Genomic DNA, 7963 nt, shown 5'->3' on the forward strand with positions numbered 1-7963 from the left:
TAAAGACTTGTGGTATGTTGGTGTGGATTCACTTTTAAGGTGAGTGGTGGGTGGCACCAACGTACCCTTTAAAGCCAGGTGTGTGGGGTGCGCACTCACAATTGTTTTGAGCTGTGGAGATGGCGTTGTGAGCTTGTGTGATCCTCTCTTTCCTCAAGCATCAAGTAATGGTCTTCAGGTTCGTTTTGTGATTTTCCTTCTGTTGGATTTTAGATTAGTTTGTGGTGATTGTGCTTCCTTTGGGCTCAGGATTGAGATTGTGCTGGCGCTCCCGTTTTGCTCTCTGGGAGTGCGTGTGATCAGGCACGCGTCGTGTGCGTGGAGCTCTTAACCGAGGTAGGTGGGTTCATTGACAGCTTGTTGAGCTCGGTGCCATAGTTCACCTCAAATTTTATTTTTTAGATCCTGAGGTGTTCGGGACTTGGCGGTGGACTGTTGTGTGGTTTTCCCCCTCCCTCCTCCTGCCGCTTACTGGTGCGCGCACCTGGCCTAATTGTCCGTGGCGCAAGGGGAGCACGCCGTTGTTTTGTCTTTACTTTTGCTTCATGCCTTTTCAGCTGGGTGTCATTTACTCAATTGATTTATTCTTTATTTTGGCCAGGGTTCAACCGTTTATGGTGAGTCCCCCTATTTTTCAGTACGTTTATTTACAATTTGTATTTGTTTTCTTCTTTTCTTTGTTTGCATGTAGGTTTAATTTGTCAATTGCTTGCATGATTTGGTTTATTTAGTTTGTTCAGTGCTTTGCTTGTCTTGCTTTTCGTTTATTTGCTTTGCATGTTCTCTTTGGTTGGGTTGCAGTGTTTTGTTTTTTTTTGTTTTCTGCATGGTTCTTTTTGTTTAGTTATTAATTGGGTTTGAAAACAACTTGCCGCTGAAGAGCTGATGTGCAGTATGTATTTTGTGAAGTTTGTAAACTGTCTTTAACATATATATTCTATTGTTGTAGGCCTATTTTAAACTTTTGGAAAAAATAAATTATTAAATTCTCTTTTTTAAACATTATTATCCACCTCTCTTTGTTGTCCCGACCTGGCGTGGCCTTTTTGTAGATATTAGAAGTTGAATAGTCCTGGGGCCAAGATCTCAGGTGGTAATATTTTAAAATTTAATAGTAGACACCGCTATTGCCACAATTGGCGTTGTTGGGAGGATGGGACATTAAGTAGAGGTGTGATTATTTTTGTATTGTCAAAAACAAACAAAAAAATAATAATAATTTTTCTTTGTATTTTTTTTTCTCTACCTATGACAGTGGGTTGTTTGTTCTGTGGTGGACAGTTTTAGTGGACAAAACAACGGCTTTTCTTTTTAGGACCAAACATAAAATTAGTAGGAATTAGTTTTCTTCCTTATTGAGAGCTGGTGGCTGTGCATGTATACTGGTGGCTAGCATGGAGGAGGAAGTTCAGCAGCTCAGAGATCAATTGTCTCAGCTTAAGGCTGACAATGAACGACTTCGTCGGGAGGGAGTTTTAACCCAGGCTGGACCGAGTGGCCAGGCTTCAGGCACTCCTTTGGGTAGTGGTTCATCAGCCCCAACTGTTTCCACTGAGCGCATAATAGTTATGCCTCGTGATCGCAAGTGTCCCCTTTTTAACGGTAGGACGGGTCTGTCTTTAGATGACTGGATAGAGGAGGTTCAGGCTTGTATGCGGGCCCGTCATCTTTCCACAGGGGACAAAGCATTATTCATTTTTGATCATTTGGAAGGTGAGGCTAAGAGTGAGATTAAGTTTCGCTCGAACGAGGATCGGCAGGATCCGACTCGGATTTTGGACATTCTTCGGGAACTGTATGGCTGCATGCAGCCATATGTAACTTTACAGCAAGCTTTCTTTTCTAGAAAACAACAAGAAGGAGAAACCTTACAGGAGTTTTCACTTGCTTTAATGTCTCTTATGGAACAGGTTGAGCAGAGTACGCCTGGCGGAATGCCTAATGCTGCAGTTCTACTCCGTGACCAGTTTATAGAGTATGTGACGGACAGTGCGCTACGTAGGGAGTTGAAGCGATTTGTTCGTGGTAGTCCAGCTGCTACTTTGTTGCAGGTACGAGCTGAGGCTCTTACATGGGAACGGGAGGGGCTGCCAACCGCTCATTGGGAACGCAGTTTCTCCCTTCCATCTATTCATGGCCTCCAATATGAGGTTCGAGGTAGTACATGTACCTCTGCTTCATCAATACCAGAGCTTAGTGAAGTGATGGAGTTGCTTACAAAACAACAAGAACAACTCAGTCAGTTGACTAAGACAGTGGCTTCCCTTCAGGCTCCACACCAAGCCGCTAGGCCTCCTCGTAGTAGTATTAAATGTCGGAGGTGTAATCAGTTTGGCCACTATGCCAGTGAGTCTGACAGGAAGCGAGTCCCCTTTACTGGCCGTACCCACGCTGCCTCTGGGAGTTCTCATGCTGCAGCTTCCCAGGGAAACTAGAACCCCCTGAACTGGGGAGCCAAAGTTCAGGAGGGGTGCTTTTGGGCTCAAGGACAGGTGGATTCTCTGATTTGATGGCTTCTTGTCCTTCCATAAAGGTTAACATGGGTGGCGTAATGGTCCCTTGCTTGCTAGATACTGGGTCAATGGTCTCCACTATCACGGAAAGTTTTTTTAGGCAACATTTTGAACCATGGGGCACCGATAGGCTTCTATCCTGCCATTGGTTGCAGCTGCGGGCAGCCAATGGGCTCGAAATTCCATACATTGGATATCTGGAGCTAGATGTGGCTTTATGTCATAAAGTATTGGATCACTGTGGAATACTTGTTGTAAGGGATCCCCCTTCAGTGGGGCCTTCAGTTCCCGGTATCCTAGGGATGAATGTAATCCGCCGCTGTTACAGAGAGCTGTTTGGTGCCCATGGCCACTCCCTTTTTGAGCTTCCTGTTGTGGCGCAGGCACCAGGCCCAGTTATTGAGGCTTTACAGAGATGCCATAAAGCAGCTGCTTATCGGCCAGAGACATTAATGGGGACGGCAAAAATGCGAGGTCCGCAAGTTGTGCAGATATCGGGTGGCACTATGAAGTTAGTTGCCAGCACTTCCCCTGGGCAGTTTGCTGGTCAAGTTGTTCTTTTTGAGCCTGCAGAAACTGGCCTCCCAGCTGGATTGTTGGCCTCTCCATGTTTGGTGAAGGTCGATAAGGGAACGGTCTACATCCCAGTGGTCAATGTTGGGACAGTGGAGGCCCTTCTTTATCCTCGGACCAGCCTTGGAACCCTTAGTAGGGCGGAGGTGGTGAGTTTACCAGTAGGGGTCACCGAAGTTGACTGCATAACAGCTACAGTGTCTGCCCAGGCAGCAGGTGAGCTGGAGGACAGAGTGGGTTTGGTGGACCTCTCTGCACTCAACTCTGAGGAGCAGGTAAGGGTTAGGTCTTTGTTACAGAAATATAACATGTTTTTTTCAAGGCATGATGGTGACCTTGGGTGCACCAATTTGATCACCCATGAGATCCCATTGTTGGATGAGGTGCCTGTTCGACAGCGCTATCGACGAATTCCCCCTTCAGAATATGAGGCCGTGAAAGCCCATATTAACCAACTTCTTGAGGCACAGGTGATCCGGGAAAGCAGCAGTCCCTACGCCTCTCCTATCGTCCTGGTTCGTAAGAAGGATGGTAGCCTTCGCCTTTGCGTTGACTATCGCCCTCTAAACGGAAAGACCAGGAAGGACGCCTTTCCCTTGCCACGCATTGAGGAGAGCCTTGATGCACTGTCGGGGGCTCGTTGGTTTTCAACCATCGACCTGGCAAGTGGATACAATCAGGTTCCAGTAGCAGAGCAGGACAAGCAAAAGACTGCCTTTTGCACACCATTTGGCCTCTTCAAATTTAATCGAATGCCATTTGGGTTGTGCAATGCTCCAAGTACATTCCAGCGCCTAATGCAGAGGCTGTTTGGAGACCAACAATGTCAGTCATTATTGTTATATCTTGACGATATTGTTGTGTACTCTTTTTCGGTTCAACAGCATCTGGACAGGCTGGAGCTTGTTTTGGGTCGCCTCCAACAGGAAGGCCTGAAGGCCAAGTTGGAGACGTGCTCATTCTTCCAGCCCCAGGTCAAATATTTGGGTCATGTCATCTGCCATGAGGGTGTTTCTACAGACCCTTCAAAGGTTGAGGTGGTGACTGAGTGGAGGCGCCCTCAACATGTCACTGAACTACGATCCTTTTTAGGTTTTGCTAGTTATTACCGGCGGTTTGTTGAGGGTTTTGCCAAATTAGCTGCTCCTCTCCATAAGTTAGTGGCAGACGTTGCTGGAACTAAGCATAAAAAAGCTTCTGGAAAGACTTTAGATGAGGTTTGGACTCCTCAGTGTACAGAAAGCTTTGAAGCCTTAAAGGCCAAGCTAGTCTCTGCTCCAGTGCTTGCATATGCCGATTTTTCCAAACCTTTTATTCTGGAGACTGATGCAAGCTACAATGGTCTAGGGGCAGTACTGTCACAGGAGACGGAAGGTGGCATTAGACCCATTGCCTATGCCAGTCGTGGTCTGCGGCCCACTGAGCGCAATATGACAAACTACAGTTCCATGAAATTGGAACTTCTTGCGCTCAAGTGGGCCATGACTGAAAAATTTAGGGAATACTTGCTAGGGCAGAAGTGTCAGGTTTTTACAGATAATAACCCACTGAGTTATCTTCAGTCTGCTAAGCTTGGAGCGCTTGAGCACAGGTGGGTTGCTCAACTTGCTGCATTTGATTTTGAAATAAAGTATAGATCTGGTCGTAGTAATGGAAATGCAGATGCCCTATCTAGACAGTATTTAACATCTTCCGAGCTAGCAACTCAATTGCTGCCAGGCAGTTCTGTCCCACTGGCTCTCCAGCATATTGTAGGCCCACACTGTGCCAGCCAAGCCTTGATTCGTGCTTTGCCAGGACGCTCATTGTCTGAAATTTGTATTCTGCAGGCGAACGACCCTTGCTTGAAGGAGGTCTTGGTTTTCTGGCAAAGGCGGGCACGACCTACTCAAACAGAACGTCGTGGCCTGTCTAGGCAAACACTGACTCTCCTTCAGCAGTGGGATCGGTTGAGAGAGAGAGAAGGAGTACTGTATCGTCGGTTCTTGCGGCCTGATAGCGGGGAAGAAAACCTCCAACTACTCCTGCCTATGGCACTTAAGGAGCAGGTCCTTGAGCAGCTTCATCAGGAGCATGGCCACCAGGGTATCGAGAGAACCCTTGAACTGGTGCGCCAGCGATGCTTTTGGCCCGGGATGTCTTCCGACGTCAAGCAGTGGGTGCAGCAGTGTGAAAGGTGTCAGGTGGCTAAGGACTCTGCACCAGCATCCCACAGTTTTATGGGACATTTGCTTGCCTCTCGCCCCAACAAAATACTGGCTATTGATTTTACATTGCTTGAACCAGCTCGTAATGGGGTTGAGAATGTCCTTGTTATGACAGATGTGTTCACTAAGTACACTATAGCTGTTCCCACCCGTGATCAACGAGCTTCTACTGTGGCTAGAGTAATTACCCAGGAGTGGTTTTATAAGCTTGGCGTGCCTAGCCGCCTACATTCAGATCAGGGAAGGTGTTTTGAGAGTGCCATTTTCCAGCAGCTTTGTTGGCTGTACAGTGTCGGGAAGTCTCGAACCACAGCATATCACCCTGCTGGGAATGGCCAATGCGAACGGTTCAATCGCACTTTACATAACCTTCTTAGAACCCTTCCACAGTCTCAAAAACAGGATTGGGCCGCTTGTCTCCCTCAAGTGCTTTTCTCCTACAACACCACACCCCACCAAAGCACTGGGGAGTCACCCTTCTTCCTGATGTTTGGGCGGGAGCCGAATCTTCCAGTGGACTTTGCTCTCGGTCGAGTACCTGACCCACTTCCTGGGACAGTGCAGAACTGGGTTTCAGAACATTGTTCAAAGCTCAAAATGGCTTTTTCCGTTGCTCATGACAGACTGGTTGTGAATGCTAGTCATAGGAAGGCAAGACATGATCTTAAGGTTAGGGAAGCCCCTCTACAGATTGGCCAGGTGGTCTACCTAAGAGATCATAATTTCAGGGGACGCCATAAAATTCATGACATCTGGCATTCTGATCCATTCCAAGTGCTGAAGGTTCCTGTTGGAGACAGCCCAGTTTACACCATTGCTCCAGTCTCTAATTTGCATGCACATCGTAATGTGCATCGGGACATGCTTAAAGCTCAAGTCATCTCAGGTCCCAGGTCTCAATCTAATGAGACTGGGCCATTTCCTCAGGTCGATCCAGACAGCGATTCTCCTATTGATGGTGATGTCTGGGTTGTGGCTTCATCAACTTCTCCTCTCCCGACTTCTGTGGCTCCATCTGACCCAGGCTCTTCTAGCCAGGCTGGCATTGCTCCCTCGGAGACTGTAACGGTAAGAGAAAATGGTAACCAAGTCACAGAGGAAGCCGCAAGAAGTACAAACTGTTCAGTCTTGCGTTGAACTACTCGTGTGACTGCTGGGAAGCATTCCAATGTCCATCATCTTCCCCGAGCGCTCTTCCTGATTGGTGTAGGGTTTAAATTACTATGTGTTTTCTGGGTAGGTGGTGTCTTGTTGTCGTCGGGCCGTCGACAAAGAAAGGGGGGGAAGAATGTGGTATGTTGGTGTGGATTCACCTTTAAGATGAGTGGTGGGCGGCACCAACGTACCCTTTAAAGCCAGGTGTGTGGGGTGCGCACTCACAATTGTTTTGAGCTGTAGAGATGGCGTTGTGAGCTTGTGTGATCCTGTCTTTCCTCAAGCATCAAGTAATGGTCTTCAGGTTAGTTTTGTGATTTTCCTTCTGTTGGATTTTAGATTAGTTTGTGGTGATTGTGCTTCCTTTGGGCTCAGGATTGAGATTGTGCTGGCGCTCCCGTTTTGCTCTCTGGGAGTGCGTGTGATCAGGCACGCGTCGTGTGCGTGGAACTCTTAACCGAGGTAGGTGGGTTCATTGACAGCTTGTTGAGCTCGGTGCCATAGTTCACCTCAAATTTTATTTTTTAGATCCTGAGGTGTTCGGGACTTGGCGGTGGACTGTTGTGTGGTTTTCCCCCTCCCTCCTCCTGCCGCTTACTGGTGCGCGCACCTGGCCTAATTGTCCGTGGCACAAGGGGAGCACGGCCACGCCAACGCCGTTGTTTTGTCTTTACTTTTGCTTCATGCCTTTTCAGCTGGGTGTCATTTACTCAATTGATTTATTCTTTATTTTGGCCAGGGTTCAACCGTTTATGGTGAGTCCCCCTATTTTTCAGTATGTTTATTTACAATTTGTATTTGTTTTCTTCTTTTCTTTGTTTGCATGTAGGTTTAATTTGTCAATTGCTTGCATGATTTGGTTTATTTAGTTTGTTCAGTGCTTTGCTTGTCTTGCTTTTCGTTTATTTGCTTTGCATGTTCTCTTTGGTTGGGTTGCAGTGTTTTGTTTGTTTTTTTTGTTTGTTTTCTGCATGGTTCTTTTTGTTTAGTTATTAATTGGGTTTGAAAACAACTTGCCGCTGAAGAGCTGATGTGCAGTATGTATTTTGTGAAGTTTGTAAACTGTCTTTAACATATATATTCTATTGTTGTAGGCCTATTTTAAACTTTTGGAAAAAATAAATTATTAAATTCTCTTTTTTAAACATTATGATCCACCTCTCTTTGTTGTCCCGACCTGGCGTGGCCTTTTTGTAGATATTAGAAGTTGAATAGTCCTGGGGCCAAGATCTCAGGTGGTAATATTTTAAAATTTAATAGTAGACACTGCTATTGCCACAGACTCATTAAGCATTAAGTGTCTTCTGTTGAACCTGATGACCAGCTAATGAGGTAATACATCTATCTGAATTATGCTCTTTCAAATAACTAGCACACAGTGACTGAAAGACTCTACCTTTAATTTATCTCCTTCAGCATACTTATGCTATAGGATATATATCCTATAGCATAAGTATATATACAGGTGCTGGTCATAAAATTAGAATATTGTGATAAAGTTCATTATTTTCCATA

At 46.1% G+C, this 7963-nt stretch overlaps 1 long non-coding RNA gene across 2 annotated transcripts; it reads left to right on the forward strand.

The window, feature by feature from the left end:
- LOC106913758 (uncharacterized) lies at positions 1 to 7598 on the forward strand. 2 transcript variants are annotated; one of them, XR_015762793.1, is made up of 6 exons: positions 1 to 178; positions 250 to 336; positions 403 to 474; positions 602 to 6752; positions 6824 to 6910; positions 6977 to 7598. It is a non-coding gene; the product is annotated as an uncharacterized LOC106913758 (long non-coding RNA). The 2 variants fall into 2 exon arrangements; XR_015762792.1 differs by having other exon boundaries at positions 6824 to 7598.
- Positions 7599 to 7963: the final 365 nt, after the last annotated feature.

Source organism: Poecilia mexicana, unplaced genomic scaffold (genome assembly GCF_051168715.1).
Source record: "Poecilia mexicana isolate PSO_F unplaced genomic scaffold, ASM5116871v1 scaffold_5, whole genome shotgun sequence".
Classification (NCBI taxonomy): Eukaryota; Metazoa; Chordata; class Actinopteri; order Cyprinodontiformes; family Poeciliidae; genus Poecilia; species Poecilia mexicana.